Genomic DNA, 18,363 nt, shown 5'->3' with positions numbered 1-18,363 from the left:
TCTCTGCTGCTTCAATTCATTTCCTCATGTTACTAGATATTGTCCAACATTCTGAGCCATATAACATAACTGGATAAATGTAACATTTCAGTACTCTGAGGCGGGTTGTCATGACTAGTTTAGTATTGGTCAGTGTACTCTTCATTCTCGTAAAGGTGTCTTCTACCATCCCTATTCTTCTTTTGATGTCCATATCGCACCTGCCATCTGATGTCACCCAGCTTCCTAAGTAGAAAAAGTTCTTTACTTGTTTTATGTCTTCCCCATTTATTCTCAGCCTGCAGATAGGATTCACCTTCTTTCTGGATATCACGATACATTCTGTCTTTTTGCAATTGATAGATAGACTAATTTTTGCACTTTCTTCAACAACTATATTAATTAAGTTTTGTAGTTCTTCCTCTGTACTTGCAATTAAAACAGTGTCATCTGCATATCTGAAATTATTGACATTTTCATCACCAACTTTGATTCCCAAGATATCTCTTATTTTTTGTAATATTGTTTCACTGTACACATTAAATAAATCGGGGAGAAAACACACCCTGGTCTAATGCGTCTCTTAATTTTCGTAAACTGGCTCACTTCTCCATCTATTCTTACAGCGGCAGTTTGTTCCCAGTCCAGATTTCTGATTAGGTGGAGGTCTTTCGAATCTAGATCTACAGTTTTCTGTAATATTTCTAATAACTTATTGTGCTTCACTTTATCAAATGCATCTGTGTAGTCAATAAAACAAACAAGCAAATCTTTTTGCACCTGAATAGCTCATTCTGGTAGTATCCTTAACATCAATATTGCATTTCTTGTACCTTTGTCTTTCACAAAACCACATTGTTCTTTATCTATTTCAGCTTGTATCTTACTTTGAGCTCTTGTCATCAAAATTCTTAGAAGTATCTTGGTGATATGTCTCATTAAACTTATGGTCCTATGTAATTCACATTCTATTGCTCCAGGTTTCTTAGGAAGTGTGATAAATACTGATTTTTTTCATCTCTTCTGGTATTATTCCAGTCTCATAAATGTCATTGATTAAATCAGTAAGTTTTTCAATTCCATAATCTTCAGGGGCAATAATTTGTTCTGTTACTAATCCATCAGGACCTGCTACCGTTCCTTTCTTCACCTTATTTATTTTAAAATACTTGGACCTTCAATGTTTTACTTAATTTCTGATTTTTCGCCTCGATCGTCTTCAAACAATTCCTGAATATACTCAGTGTATCTGTTCATAATATCATCTTTTTACATGATAATGGTGCTGTCCTTTGCTTTCAAACATCCACCTGAAGAACAGACAAGCTTTTAACCAGGAATGTGAGCAAATAGAAAGAATCCCTATTACTGATCTAAAAAGGCCACATCAACAAATCAAAAATATCACTGGTAAAAAGCTCTTCTGTTCTTCAGGTGGATTGAGCATATGGTCCAAGCATTTAAAATCTTTCTATGGATGTGCTTTTGCGCCAACTAATTTATCGGGTGCTTTTGTGAACTCATGGGAGATTTGGCGAACTGGACTCTGGAGAGTGCAGGTATGACCAGGATGGCCACTGCTGGAGGTGGACGCTGCGTTGATGCTTGATGGTGGAATACAAACCTGTGGTCAGCTCCATCACATTGATTAAAGCATCAGGCAGGATTAAAATCATCCAGGATGAGAGAGGGAATCGAACAGGTGCTCAGGGCCGTCTGCCTGCGTTTGACCAATCTCCCTCTCTTTTCGATACTACTGTCGGGCAGAAGGTTAGGCAGTACATACATACTGCTTAACCTGCTAAGTTCCTTGAGTGTTCTGTGTTTCTTGACTTGCAATATCAACTCTGTTCCCCTCTAAATTTCTGTTTACAACATTTAGTCGCGGTTTGTGTTGCAATTTTTGACCTCTAAGTCCTATAAGCACATTTTACCCTACAGCTCTAAATAAGCTTTTGACAGTGAAACAACAATGATTTAGGTTTGCTTCCTTTGTCTATTAAAACCTCCCAGGATGCTTCACAACAATATAGTTGACATTAAGCAATGTTGATAGGTTTCTCATTAAGTAGTTGTGTTTCCAGTCTCGATTCAAAGTTTAGCCCAATCGGGCATTGAAACTGCACCATTATTCTCATTTTAAATAAAACCTACTGTCAGCTCTTGCATGGAGGCCAGAGGTAGATAACAATTACTGTGATAGCAGCAGTAATAGAGAAGGGAGTTCAACCTTTATGATGAACTAGTGACAAAAAAAAAAGAGAAGAGTTTATCCATCAGCCATTGAGCACACCTACAGGGAGTGCTACCGTAGGAAAGCAGCATCTATCATCAAGGACCAACCACCACTGAGGCCATGTTCTCTTCTCACTGCTGTCACACCACCAGGGTCAGGAACAGTTATTACCCTTCAACCATCAGACTCCTGAACGAGGGTGGATACCTTTACTCACCTCAACACCGATGATTACTGAGCATAAGCTATGGAATCACTTTCAAGAGCTCCACAACTCATGTTCTCAGCATTATTTATTATTTTTAGTAGATTTTGTTTTATTATATACACAGTTTGTCTTCTTTTGCACTTTGGTTCCTTGTCAGTCTTTGTTTGTGCATAGCTTTTCCTTGACTCTATTGTATTTCTTTGTTCTTTTGTGAATGCCTGGAAGGAAGTGCGCAAACCTTGCCCGGCAGTACGGTGGTGTAGTGGTTAGCATATCGCTCTACAGCACCAGTGACCTGGGGTCAATTCCCGCCGCTGTTTTCAACGAGCTTGTATGTTTTCCCTGTCACCTCATGAGGTTCTGGGTAAATGCAAGCAGGCTTTTTTTCAGCGGACAACCAGAGGTTAAAGCTTAAACGTGAGGGGCAACGTCTTCCCTCAGATGTTCGTGAGAATGCGGAATGAGCTGCCAGCACAAGTGGTGCATGAGAGCTCGATTTCAATGTTTAAGTTAAGTTTGTATAAATACATTGATTGTAGCGGTATGGAGGGCTATAGTACTGGTGCAGGTAAATGAGAGTAGGCAGTTCAAATGGTCCATTATAGACTAAATGGGCCAAAGATCCTGTTCCTTTGCTGTACTTTTCTACGACTCTATGACACTATATACTGCACAACTCAAGCTGAATTACACAGTGATGTGATGGTCCTAATTCACATTCAGCACATTGGTGGATAGCAATGCTGTCCTATCAATCACCTGTAAATAATCTGAATCTCAAAATGTTTAAGTTCATTAGGATTGGCTTGAGCCAAATTAAACCTAATTGTAAGATTGGCAACTTGGTAAATTAGTTTATTATTATTACAAGCACCAAGCTACAATGAAAACCCTGTCATTCACGTCAATCCATTTATTGCATAATGCTTTGAGGTAGTACAAGGGAAAATGATAGAATACAGAAAGATATGCTATAGTTCCAACAGGGTGGCGGGGTGGACACACTTCTCTACCAAAGGAGGTGTAAAGCACTCTTTCCTTCCACTAACTTGCAAGACATCCTTGGGCAAGGTGTAGCACTGCTTAGCACCCCAATCAGTGTCACATGAAGCCATGGGAACAGGTGGTGGATGGTTGTACGAGCAGCTGGTGCATATCACAAGTCCTGGTTATGCAACCACTGATACCATGCAGACAAACTCTGAAGAGTATTGATAACGGTTGGCGTCACCCATCTTGTAAAGAAACTGCCCAGAAGAAGGAAATGTCAAACCACTTCTGTAGAAACATTTGCCATGAACAGTTACGGTCATGGAAAGACCATGATTGCCCATGTCAAATGAGACTGTGCATAATGATGATAATTACAGCAAATATGTGGTGTAAGGAGACACAACAAGGTGCAAAGGGTCATAACGAGATAGATTGCAAGATCAAAAGGCTATCATATTGTACTAAGGGACCATTCAGTTGTCTTATAACAACAGGGAATAAGACAAACCTGGTGGTATGTGCTTGCAGGCTTTTGTATCTTCTGCCCAATGAGAGCAGGAGAGCAGAGAATGACCAGGGTAGATAGGGTCTTTCATTACTGGCTGCTTTACTGAGACAGTGAGAAGTATGTATAGGCAGAGTTCATGGAGGGAAAACTGGTATTCATGAGGTGCTGAGCTGTGTTAACAACACTCTGCAGACGCGGGCAGAGCAGTATCCATATAATTATCATGGAATTGGATAGAATCAAAGAGGACAGGAAAATTTTTAATTGGGGAAAGGCAAATTATGAGGCTATAAGGCTAGAACTTGCGGGTGTGAATTGGGATGATGTTTTTGCAGGGAAATGTACTATGGACATGTGGTCGATGTTTAGAGATCTCTTGCGGAACGTTAGGGATAAATTTGTCCCAGTGAGGAAGATAAAGAATGGTAGGGTGAAGTAACCATGGGTGGCAAGTGAGGTGGAAAATCTAGTCAGGAGGAAGAAGGCAGCATACATGAGGTTTAGGAAGCAAGGATCAACTGGGTCTATTGAGGAATATAGGGAAGCAAGAAAGGAGCTTAAGAAGGGGCTGAGAAGAGCAAGAAGGGGGCATGAGAAGGCCTTGGCGAGTAGGGTAAAGGAAAACCCCAAGGCATTCTTCAATTATGTGAAGAAAAAAAGGATGACAGGAGTAAAGGTAGGACCGATTAGAGATAAAGGTGGGAAGATGTACCTGGAGGCTGTGGAAGTGAGCGAGGTCCTCAATGAATACTTCTCTTCGGTATTCACCAATGAGAGGGAACTTGATGATGGTGAGGACAATATGAGTGAGGTTGATGTTCTGGAGTATGCTGATATTAAGGGAGAGGAGGTGTTGGAGTTGTTAAAATACATTAGGACAGATAAGTCCCCAGGGCCTGATGGAATATTCCCCCGGCTGCTCCACGAGGCGAGAGAAGAGATTGCTGAGCCTCTGGCTAGGATCTTTATGTCCTCGTTGTCCACGGGAATCCGGAGGATTGGAGGGAGGCGAATGTTGTCCCCTTGTTCAAAAAAGGTAGTAGGGATAGTCCGGGTAATTATAGACCAGTGAGCCTTACGTCTGTGAAGGGAAAGCTGTTGGAAAAGATTCTTAGAGATAGGATCTATGGGCATTTAGAGAATCATGGTCTGATCAGGGGCAGTCAGCATGGCTTTGTGAAGGACAGATTGTGTCTAACAAGCCTGATAGAGTTCTTTGAGGAGGTGACCAGGCATATAGATGAGGGTAGTGCAGTGGATGTGATCTATATGGATTTTAGTAAGGCATTTGACAAGGTTCCACATGGTAGGCTTATTCAGAAAGTCAGAAGGCATGGAATCCAGGGAAGTTTGGCCAGGTAGATTCACAATTGGCTTGCCTGCAGAAGGCAGAGGGTGGTGGTAGAGAGAGTCCATTCAGATTGGAGGACTGTGACTGGTGGTGTCCCACAAGGATCGGTTCTGGGACCTCTACTTTTCGTGATTTTTATTAACAACCTGGATGTGGGGGTTGAAGGTTGGGTTGGCAAGTTTGCAGACGACACAAAGGTTGGCGGTGTTGTAGATAGTGTAGAGGATTGTCAAAGATTGCAGAGAGACATTGATAGGATGCAGAAGTGGGCTTAGATGTGGCAAATGGAGTTCAACCTGGAGAAGTGTGAGGTGGTACACTTTGGAAGGACAAACTCCAAGGCAGAGTACAAAGTAAATGGCAAGATATTTGGTAGTGTGGAGGAGCAGAGGGATCTCGGGGTACATGTCCACAGATCCATGAAAGTTGCCTCACAGGTGGATAGGGTAGTTAAGAAAGCCTATGGGGTGTTAGCTTTCATAAGTCGAGTGATAGAGTTTAAGAGTCGTGATGTAATGATGCAGCTCTATAAAACTCTGGTTAGGCCACATTTGGAGTATTGTGTCCATTTCTGGTCACCTCACTATAGGAAGAATGTGGAAGCATTGGAAAGGGTACAGAGGAGATTTACCAGGATGCTGCCTGGTTTAGAAAGTATGCATTATGATCAGAGATTAAGGGAGCTAGGGCTTTATTCTTTGGAGAGAAGGAGGATGAGAGGAGACATAATAGAGGTGTACAAGATAATAAGAGGAATAGATAGAGTGGATAGCCAGTGCCTCTTCCCCAGGGCACCACTGCTCAATACAAGAGGACATGGCTTTAAGGTAAGGAGTGGGAAGTTCAAGGGGGATATTAGAGGAAGGTTTTTTTACTCAGAGAGTGGTTGGTGCGTGGAATGCACTGCCTGAGTCAGTGGTGGAGGCAGATACACTGGTGAATTTTAAGAGACTACTAGACAGGTATATGGAGGGATCTAAGGTGGGGGCTTATACGGGAGGCAGGGTTTGCGGGTCGGCACAACATTGTGGGCCGAAGGGCCTGTACTGTGCTGTTCTATGTTCTATACCAAGCCATGATGTATTCGTATAGGATGTTCTCTCTGTCCATTGGTAAAAATGTTCCATTAAATTGAAAGGAAAGTCATTTTCAGGATTCAATGGAATTCTAATGTGTAATTTGCAGTATTAAAACAGAATCAGAAACTGGTTTATTATCACTGACATATACCAGTGGCCACCGTACTAGGTTGACTGTATACCTGCTTAGTAATGTATGTATCTAATCAGCAGATCGTGTGGCAGCAGCTCAATGCATAAAAGCATGCAGATATGGTCAAGAGTTCAGTTATTGTTGAGACCAAGCATCGGAATGGGGAAGAATTGTGATCTAAATTACTTTGACTGTAGAATGATTATTGATGCCAGGTTGTGGAATGATATCCAGGGATTTTCTCACACAACAGTCTCTAGTTTACTGAGAATGGTGTGAAAAGTAACAAAATAGTAAGCAGTAGTTGTGTGGCAGAATGAGAGGTCAGAGGGAAATGGACATCATGGTTTAAGTTGCCAGGAAAGCAATGGTAACTCAAGTACCACAGGTTACAACAGCGATGTGCAGAAGAGCATCTCTGAAAGCACATGCTGAACCTTGAAGTGGACGGGCTACAGCAGCAGACTTCTCCGTGGATTGTCACCTTGTTGCGGTGGAGAGGCTTGTGTGGTCCTGTGATCCCGAGAGCAATGCCGTCTGGAACTACGCTCCTGGTACAGTCACCCATGGCGGTAAGGTCGAGGGTGAGCTCCCTGACAAAGAACAATCCAACCAAGACCTCAACGGTGGAACAGGCGGACAAAGTTACTTCAAACTCAACGGCTGTGAAGGCGGACGAAGGCTGCAACAAATCCATCAGCTCCAATCGTCGTGGTTTCCGTGCCATTGGAATCAGTTGGTTGATTTGTGAAGTATCGTGTGCTTCTTGGAGTGCAACATCAAGTACACGTTAAACAAATACACGCACAGGCGTCTTCGCTCTGTGGGCCACTTCTTCAAGTCTTTTGGCGATTGGGGGAGGGCGATGGGAGCAGGCAATGTGATGGCTGGAGGCTCCTAGTCAAGAACTGGCAGGAAAGCGGTGAATACCTGATTCAGTCGCTCAACTTTTGGACAGAAGCAGAAAAGTTGTTCGGTAGCAGTATTCATGTCTGAACAGCCTTATTTAGGATCCACGCTGCTCACCCTGAACTGGGAAGGGGCTAGAAAAGGTGCCCTAAAAATAGTCCACTTCACCCCATCCTGTCTGGAAAGCAGAGTCCAGAGGGATCACCATCATGAGGTCGAAAAGCATCGAGAAGTGAAACTATGAAATTTGGAACCTGAAATATATGCACTCCGATGGATAACCCAAACTCAGACCGACCAGAGAGGAGAACTGCCTTTGTTGCTCGGGAACTCCAAAATTTCAACTTTGACATATGTTGCTCTAAGTGAGACTCACAGAGCTGGAGAAATGCAACTAAAGGAACAGCAAGGTCAATACACCTTTTTCTAGAAAGGACTTGATCCTGAACAACCGAGGATCCATGGAGTAGGTTTTGCCATCCGAAACAGCCTACTTCAGAAGCTGACAGAGCAACCACTGGGAATCAGTGAACGTCTCATGACTCTGCGAATTCAGCTTGCCAAGAACCAACACACCACCATCATCAGCGCCTATGCTCCAAATCTGGATGCTGAAGATGAAGTAAAGATGAACTTCTACGCCCATCTTGACCACGTCCTTTCCTCTTTTCTCAACAACAACAAGATCATTCTCTTGGGAGACTTCAGTGCCAGAGTCTGGAAAGATTATAGGCTCCGGGCTGGAATATTAAGCAAGGAAGGAGTTGGCAAGGTCAACGCCAGTGGAACACTCCTCCTCACCAAATGTACTGAACACAACTTGATGATTACAAACACCCTATTTCACCAGAAAAACAGGCACAAAGTCTCCTGGCAGCATCCACGCTCCAAACACTGGCACCTCATTGACTACATCATCGTACGATCTCAAGACCAACAAGATGTACTGATAACCAGAGCTGTTACTGGTGCTGACGAGTGCTGGACAGACCATCGACTCATCTCATCCACCATGAGAATGAAGATTCGGCCCAAAAGGAAACACCAAAATCAGAACACTATTAGGAAATTCAATGTTGACATCCTTCAAGACATCAACCATGTACAGAAGTTCCAACAAAATCTTCAAGAACAACTGCCTCAGCAAACCCCACCGTCTGTAGAAGAATCACTGGAATCAATTGAAGAACACTGTCATCACCTCCTGCAAAGAAACAATTGGGTTCAAGATGAAAAAACATCAGGATTGATTCGCTGATAACGACAAACTACTCCAACAACTCATCGGCAAAAAGAGAAGAGCTTTCATCACCTTACAAAATGACTAACAATCGGCTACCAAAAGGAAACGCTATCAGGAATGCAAGGCTGCAGTCCAGAAGAGCACCCGAAACCTGAAAAACCAATGGTAGAGGAAGAAAGCTCAGGAAATCCAACAACTAGCAGACGCCAACGACACTCGAGGCTTTTTCAACACAACTAAAGCTGTTTTTGACCCATCCAGGCACAGTCAAGCCCCTTTCAAAACCAAAGATGGTTCAACCATCCTGAAGAGCAATGCTGACATCAATTCTAGATGGAGGGAGCACTTTGAAGATCTTCTAAATCAAACTGTCTCATTTGACAGGAATGTGATTAACAACATTCCAGAACAGCCCGTTGACGACTCCCTAAGCAAAATATCAACACTTGAAGAAGTCAAGGAAGCCATCAAAACCTTGAAAAACAATAAGGCCGCTGGACTCGATGGAATACCAGTTGAGGTCTACAAAATTGGAGGTAACCCACTTCATTACCAACTGCATCAACTTCTCATCAAGATCTGGATAAATGAAGACGTACCAGCAGACTTTAGAGGCTCAGCAATCATTACCATCTACAAAAGGAAAGGCGATCGATCCGAATGTGGAAATTATCGTGGAATTTCCCTGTTAGCAACAGCAGGAAAGATCCTCTCCCGAATCATGAACAACCAGCTCAATCTTTTGGCTGTGAAGATCCTTCCGGAGACCAAACTGGTTTAAAACCATCACGTGGAGCAATTGACATGATCTTCCAATGCGATAACTACAAGAAAAATGTCGTGAACAACTTCAACCTTTGTACATGGCATTCATTGACCTCACCAAAGCCTTTGACTCCGTATCAAGGGAACTCCTACGGGATGTCCTATCCACCTATGGATGCCCTGAAAAGTACAATTGAATCCTGAGACTCCTCCACGATGGTATGCTTGCCATAGTCATGGTCAGCAATAATAACTGTGAGCCTTTTCAAGTTAGATCAGGAGTAAAACAGGGATGCGCGATTGCCCCAACTTTATTCACCATCTTCATTGCGACAATCATCCACATTATCAAGGATGACCTACCCCCAGGAATTGAAATTGTCTACAGAACAGATGGCAAACTTTTCAATCTTGCCCTTCTCAAATCCAAAACGAAGACACCTACGAGTTCCCTCATCAAGTTCCAATACGCAGATGACAACAGTGTTGCAACTCTTTCAGAAAACCACCTACAACAGATTCTGACTGCCTTCAACCGTGCATACACGAAACTTGGACTTGTCATCAATTCCAAGAAGACTCAGATCATCTATCAACCGTCACCAACTGAGACAAATCGGATAAAACCATCAATTCAACTTGGCGAAACTACCCTGGAAAACGTGGACCACTTTCTGCATCTTGGAAGTCACCTCTCCTCCAATGTCGACCTTAATGACGAGATCCAACATCGTCTTAAATGCGCTGGAACAGCTTTTGGACGTCTCCGAACAAGAATCTTTCATGATCATGACATCCGAACAGACACCAAAATGTTAGTGTAAAAAGCAGTGGTAATCCCAACGCTCCTGTATGTATCAGAAACCTGGACAACATACCGACGACATCTGAAGGCAGTTGAAAAGTTCCATCAATGCTGTCTTTGAAACATCTTAAATACCAGCTGGGAAGATAGAAGAACCAACGTCAGTGTGCTAAATGAAGCAAAAACAACAAGCATTGAAGCCTACATCATCAGGAACCAACTAAGATTCTGTTGTTCGGATGAAAGACGAACGTCTGCCAAAACAAATCTGCTACTCCCAGTTTAAAGAAGGCAAACATAAAAGAAGTGGATAACGGAAGAGATTCAAAGACATTTTAAAAGCAAACATGAAGAAATGTAACATCGACATCAACAATTGGGAAACCAATGCCAAGGACAGGAAACTCTGGCAAGCCATCATCCAAGAAGGAACAGCAACTTTCAAAGCCAACAGATATGCGGAAGAACTTTCAAAGCCAAGATTGGACTCATAAGCCACTTGAGAGCCCATAGGTAGATCAACAGAACGAAGACCATCATCCTCGACCTCGAGGGATAGCCACGACGACAGCAGCAGAAGTGAAGGTACCTAATAAATTGTATTTCTCATTAAATTTGTTGTTTTGTGGCAGCAATACAGGGAAGATACCACAGTAACATAGTGGTTAGCACAGTACAAATGACTCAGGTTAATTTCCTACTGCCTGTAAGGAGTTTGTACATTCTCTCTGTGACTGTGTCAATCTCCTCCGGATGCTCCAATTTCCTCCCACAGTCCAAAGACATACCAGTTGGCAGGTTAATTGGTTAGTGTAAATTGTCTCGTGATTAGGCTGGGATTAAATCAGCTTTGGCTTATAGGGCCAGAAGGGCCTATTCCGCGCTGCATCTCAATAAATACATTAAATAATTACTGTAAGTTACAGCAAAAACAAACAAATAAATAATTAAATACATATTGTAGAAGGTGAACAGTAACATAGTGTTCATGGACCATTCAGAAATAAACTAAACCATGTAGTTACGATAGAGTCAATTAGTGCAGTTACTGATAATTTTATATTTTTATGTTTTCTTTATAACTGAGAAAGAGGTTGTTCTTTAATGCATTGATCATTACTTTAACGAGCATGGAACTGAAGTTATCTCAAGGGTAAAGGTATCGTTCTTTCCATACATTATCAACCTACTCCATAAATTTGAAAAGTCATCCTTAATTTCTCTTTCCTGGAGAAAAGAGGCCAAGCATGATTATCTTATCTTAATAAGCATAATCTCAGTTCTGATACCGTTCTTGTGAATATTATTTTTGTATCACAGCTATGCTCATTCCTTTAACTGGGCTTGGAGATAGTATATAATAGAAAGCTGTTGTCAACAGTTGTGGAGTACTCAATTCTAGGACAATAATTCAAGCAACGGACATGGTATAATGTCAGGAAATGAGTTATGAAAATATGTAAGTTTATTAATGAAAGGAATGTGGAGTATACACTTCAGTTCACTTTGCTGAGATTATGCTGTTTTTGGTTAGATTACACAACCACTCAAGATAAAGAATGATATCAGAAAAAAGGAGTAGAGATCATGCGAGATATTAAAATTAGTAGTAGTCCAAGTATCCAATCAATCGAAGCACTAACTTAATTGAGTCTCATGATTAACAGAAGGGTAACCATAAGCAAAGTTGGGAGTGGGAGGCATGCTGATAAAAATGGTGATGTTATAATTGGATTTTGTCAGCATATTATTGAAAAGAATGACCCTGTTTCCTGTAGATATTGTTGATTGGTTCTGAATATGTAAGGATTAAAGATGGGTTGTTTCGGTCAGCATCCCTCTGAGAGGGTGATAATTTGTCTTTGTAACATCTCTCACAGTCAGATTGGGTGACAGAATTTGAGTTGGGAATTCACACGCTTGGATATGAGGGCATAGTCTAGCCTCAAGTACAAAACAAGATGCTGGAGGAGCTCAGCAGGTCAAGAAGCATCTTTGGTGGGAAATGGACAATCAAAGTTTCATGTCAGGACCCTTCACTTGGATTGATGGTCCAGCCCAGATGAAGGGTCTTGATCCAAAACATAGACTGTTTATTTCCCTCTATAAATGCTGCTAACCTGCCAAGCTGCCGAGCTGACCTTTGGCAGCTTGTGTTTCTTTTCGATCCTGATTCCAGTATCAGCAGTCTATTGTGCCCACACAACCTAACCCATCCACTGGAGTACCAGATCAGCAAAGGTGACATTCGTTCAGCCGGCTTACCTACCAGAGGATTTTCAGACATGTCTTCATCAAAATGTTTCTCTCAACTAATGCTACTTGAAAGGAGTCCATCTCAAAATTCACCTCATCACTGTTTATCTTTATTATACTTGCCTGGCTGTCGCATATCAACACAAAAGAAGAGTGAATACTTTAATGGTACAATCTTATTAAATTCTTTAGATGCGGTAAGTTTGGATTTAAAGCAGTTTGGAACATTCTGCAAATGTGAAAGCACAGGAGAAAGTTGTAATTTCTTTTCTTTATTAGACAAATCTGTAAAGAAAAAACAGATAAAGCTTTTATGTAGTTTGTAAAATAACTTGCATTACTAGTCTTTTCATTCATGGGATGCGTGCAGTGTAGATATTCTGTTGTCTATCTCTAGATGTCCTTGAGAACTACAAATTTGAATCACCACAGAGAGTTCACATTTTCAGGCAACAGTGAAGAGCAGTACCCATTTTCCGTGAGAGCTTTATGTGAGACTGGAGGGAATCTTCATCATGTTCTCTGCCCTGCTTGATGGAGGTTGTTGCGTTGGAGATATTACTGAAGAAGCATTGATGAGTTGCTGCATTGCAAATAATTGATATTAGGACCAAAACTGTCAGATGGAAGGAATCAATATTTTAAGCCTTTCCAATCAGTTGAGGAGGGCTAGCTTTTACAGGAATACAAGCAGTTCACAAAGTGACATTGATGGAATTAATAAACAGATAAAAAGTTGGGAGTTGACAATAATGTAGGAAAAAATGTAAAGTGGTTTACTTGGAAGAAAGAATTATAAAACTTTAGTCAAATGGAATACTACAAAAAAAGCTTTATGATTGGACAGGCTAGATGCAGGAAGATTGTTCCCGATGTTGGGGAAGTCCAGAATGAGGGGTCACAGTTTGAGGATAGAGGGGAAGCCTTTTAGGACCAAGATTAGGAAAAACTTCTTCACACAGAGAGTGGTGAATCTGTGGAATTCTCTGCCACAGCAAACTGTTGAGGCCAGTTCATTGACTATGTTTAAGAGGGAGTTAGATATGGCCCTTGTGGCTACAGGGGTCAGGGGGTATGGAGGGAAGGCTGGGGCGGGGTTCTGAGTTGGATGATCAGCCATGATCATAATAAATGGCGGTGCAGGCTCGAAGGGCCGAATGGCCTACTCCTGCACCTATTTTCTATGTTTCTATGTTTCTATGACAAAGGTTTGGGAGTTCTTGCTTAGGAAATACACATTAAAGTTCAGAAAAAATGTGAACAGTCACTGGAAATGTATACATTCTTGGAGGGCTTTACAGAGTAAGCATTGAGAAGATTTTTTTCCCCTTGTGGATGGGTTTTATGACCAGAGGGTTTGGTGTCAGAATCAGCATGTGTCCACTTAAGACAGAGACAAAGAAAAAATTATTCTTAAAGAAGGTCGTGAGCCTATAGAATTCCTTTCCACAGAGAGCTGTGTTTGTTGGATTTTTAAAGGCTTTTAAATCTGCAATTAATTTTTCATCAGTAAGTAAATCAAGACTAATGGGAAGAGGTTAAGAAAGTGGATGAGGAAAAATTAATTCGCCGCGACCTCATTGCATGGCAGAGCAGGCTTATGGGGCTGCAGGGTTCAGTTGATGATAAGCCAGAAATCAGGATATTTTGAGGTATTAAGGAAGTCAAAGTTTATTGTTACAGGGAAATTATACTGAGCTTAAAGATGATGGCCTTTGTCATGCTGGCCTTCATCAGTCAAGGCAATGAGTGTACAAGTTGGGATGGTAGTTTGCAATTGTATAAGACATTACTGAAGCTGATTTTGGAATATGGTGTTCAGTTTTTGGCTACTCTACAATGGGAATGATATCATTAAGGTGGAGTTAGTGCAGAGGAGATTTACAAGGATGTTGCCAGAACTCGAGGTTCTTAGTTACAGATGGAGATTGAGAAGGTTGGGACTTTATCCATTGAGGTAGAAGAATGGGGGCAATTTCATAGTCGTGCATATAATCAAGAAGAGCATTGTAAGGCCAATGCTCTCCGTCTTTTTCCCAGTACTGGGGAATCAATATCAAGAGAACATCAGTTTAAGGTGACAGGAGAGAGATCGAACAGGAACTTTTTCAGTCAGAAAGTGGAATATGGAATTCCAGTCGGTTTTTGGAATGAATTGCCAGAGGAAGTGGTTGAGTCAGGTACATCAACAATATTTAAAAGGTATTTAGACAAGTGCATGGGTAGGAATGGTTTAGAGAGATATTGGCCAAACCCGAACAAATGACCCATAAAACCATAAGAAATACAGTAGGAGCAGAATTAGGCCATTTAGCCCATCAAGTCTTCTCCACTACTTAATTCAGGCTGATCTATTTTCCCTCTCAGCCCCAATCTCCTGCCTTCATCCTGTATCCCTTTGTGCCCCGACCAATCAAGAATTTATCAGTCTCTGCTTTAAATATACCCAGTTACTTGGTTTCCTTGCCTGCATGTGGAAATGAATATCACAGATTCACCATTCTTTGGCTGAAGAAATTCCTCCTCACCTCTGTTCTACAAAGATGTCCCACTAACCTGAGATTGTGTCCTCTGGTCTTAGACTCCCGCACCATAGGAAGCATCCTCTCCACATCCATTCTGTCAAGGACTTTCAACATTCAATAGGTTTCAATGAGGTCACCCCTCACTCTTCTGAATTCCAGTGAATAGAGGTCCGGGGCAACAAATGCTCCTCAAATGACAAGTCTTCCTTATGAGAAGTGTTTAGGTATAGCTTAGATGTGAATTTTGGATTGCATGGACCACTTGGGCTGAAGGGCCTGTTTCTGTGCTGGATGTCTCTATGACTCAATAATTCTATTAGCCATGATCAATTTAAGTAGCATAGTAAGTGCTAGTGATGTACCATGGAATTCTGTCCCACTTCAGTACTCTCATGACTTCTTCCTCCCTCCACCAAAAGATTTTAAAAGACATCTTGGGAATATGTTGCAGATTTCAATTAGTGATTTCTTCATTAAAGTAATAGTAGCCAATGTAATTTTGGCATCTACTATAAAATATTAAAAATGCATTCTACCATCAGAGCCATGATTTGCGAAAAATATACATCAGAGTCCTGGCTTACTGTAAAAATGGGTAAAATGCATAATCAATGTCTTCCCTGGAGCAAAGGTCCCAGGGTTAACATGCTTCCAATTCAATTAAATCTACCCAGTTTCTTGAAAGAATTGCAGTTCAATCCATCTAAAAAGAGTTTCATCAAGTTGAGTTTCAAATTCTTGAGTGCATTCTGGAAAGAAAGAGCAAAGGTCTGTACAACGTTCACAATAAACACCTAAATATAAAACTATGTGCTCTGGGAAGAATGAATAGCTTAAGAAAAGCATCAAAAATATTTGTAGATGTTTACTAGACCTTGAGATGTATTATGATGAACGAAGATTATTCATAGGTTTCCATAATTCTATCACTTACATGGTAACTATTACAGCATTAATAGTTGGGTAGATTTGAGAAAACTTCTACCATCTGGAGGAATAATTAATGTGTACATTGATGGATATCAGAGTTTTCTCAGTCAGGAGAGAATTAAATTTAATTAAACATCACAACAGAAGAGGATTAGAAGGATGCAGACACTCAGAGAAGACATTATGCCCAATGTTAATTGATAAAGTGTCAGAACTGAAAGATTTTAGTGTAGAAGACAGATAAATATTTTGTGCATTTCTGTACAACGTATCAAGGCAGCTACAAAGAAGACAAGACAGCGTCTATATTTCATTAGGAGTTTGAAGAGATTTGATATGTCAACAAAAATACTTAAAAACTTTTATGAAGGAAATGTGGAGAGCATTCTGACAGGCTGCATCACTGTCTGGTATGGGAGGGAGGGCCGCTACACAAGACTGAAAGAAGCTGCAGAGTGTCGTAAATTTAGTCAGCTCCATCTCAGGTACTAACCTACGAAGTACCCAGGACATCTTCAAGGAGCAGTGTCTCAGAAAGACAGCATCCATTATTAAGGACTCCCATCACCCAGGGCATGCCTTTTTCTCATTGTTACATAGAATATAGAACACAGAACATATGTCCACTCAATCTATTCCTCTTAATATCTTGTATACCTCCATCATGTCTCCTCTCATCCTCCTTCTTTCCCTAGCTCCCTTAATCTCTGATCAGAATGCATACTCTCTAAACCAGGCAGCATCCTGGTAAATCTCCTCTGTACAGCACAGTATAGACCCTTCGCCCAAAAATGTTGTGCCGACCCTTAAACCCTGCCTCCCATATAACCCCCCACCTTAAATTCCTCCATATACCTGTCTAGTAATCTCTTAAATTTCACGAGTGTATCTGCCTCCACCACTGACTCAGGCAGTGCATTCCACGCACCAACCACTCTCTGAGTAAAAAACCTTCCTCTAATATCCCCCTTGCACTTCCCACTCCTTACCTTAAAGTCATGTCCTCTTGTATTGAGCAGTGGTGACCTGGAGAAGAGGCGCTGGCTGTCCACTCTACCTATTCCTCTTATTATCTTGTGTACCTCTATCATGTCTCCTGTCATCCTCTTTCTCTCCAAAGAGTAAAGCCCTAGCTCCCTTAATCTTTGATCATAGTGAATACTCTCTAAACCAGCCAGCATCCTGGTAAATCTCCTCTGTACCCTTTCCAATGCTTCCACATCTTTCCTTTAGAGAGGTGACCAGAACTGGACACGGTACTCCAAGTATGGCCTACCAGAGTTTTATAGAGCTGCATCATTACATCACAACTCTTAAACTCTATCCCTTGACTTATGAAAGCTAACACCCCATAAGCTTTCTTAACTACCCTATCTACCTGTGATGCAACTTGCAGGGATCTGTGGACATGTACCCTGAGATCCCTCTGCTCCTCCACACTACCAAGTATCCTGCCATTTACTTTGTAAATGCCTTGGAGTTTGTCCTTCCAAAGCGTACCACCTCACACTTCTCCGGGTTGAACTCCATCTGCCACTTCTCAGCGCACTTATGCATCCTATCAATGTCTCTCTGTAATCTTTGACAATCCTCTACCAACCTTTGTGTCATCTGCAAACTTGCCAACCCACCCTTCTACCCCCACATCCAGGTTGTTAATAAAAATCACGAAAAGTAGAGGTCCCAGAACCGATCCTTGTGGGACACCACCAGTCACAGTCCTCCAATCTGAATGTACTCCCTCCACGACCACCCTCTGCCTTCTGCAGGCAAGCCAATTGTGAATCCACCTGGCCAAACTTCCCTGGATTCCATGCCTTCTGACTTTCTGAATAAGCCTACCATGTGGAACCTTATCAAAAGCCTTACTAAAATCCATTTAGATCACATCTACTGCACTACCCTCATCTATATGCCTGGTCACCTCCTCAAAGAACTCTTTCAGGCTTGTTAGACACAATCTGTCCTTCACAAAACCGTGCTGACTGCCCCTGATCAGACCATGATTCTCTAAATGCCCATAGATCCTATCTCTAAGAATCTTTTCCAACAGCTTTCCCACCACAGACGTAAGTCTCACTGGTCTATAATTACCCGGACTATCCCTACTACCTTTTTTGAACAAGTGGACAACATTCGCCTCCCTCCAATCCACCAGTACCATTCCCGTGAATGAGGACATAAAGATCCTAGCCAGAGGCTCAGCAATCTCTTCCCTTGCCTCGTGGAGCAGCCTGGGGAATATTCCATCAGGCCCCAGGGACTTATCCGTCCTAATGTATTTTAACAACTCCAACACCTCCTCTCCCTTAATATCAGCATGCTCCAGAACATCAACCTCACTCATATTGTCCTCACCATCATCAAGTTCCCTCTCATTGGGGAATACCGAAGAGAAGTATTTATTGAGGACCTCGCTCACTTCCACAGCCTCCAGGCACAT

The sequence above is a fragment of the Mobula hypostoma genome, chromosome 7, assembly GCF_963921235.1.
Source record: "Mobula hypostoma chromosome 7, sMobHyp1.1, whole genome shotgun sequence".
In the NCBI taxonomy this organism is placed as follows: Eukaryota; Metazoa; Chordata; class Chondrichthyes; order Myliobatiformes; family Myliobatidae; genus Mobula; species Mobula hypostoma.
Note: the sequence above shows the minus strand (reverse complement) of the source record.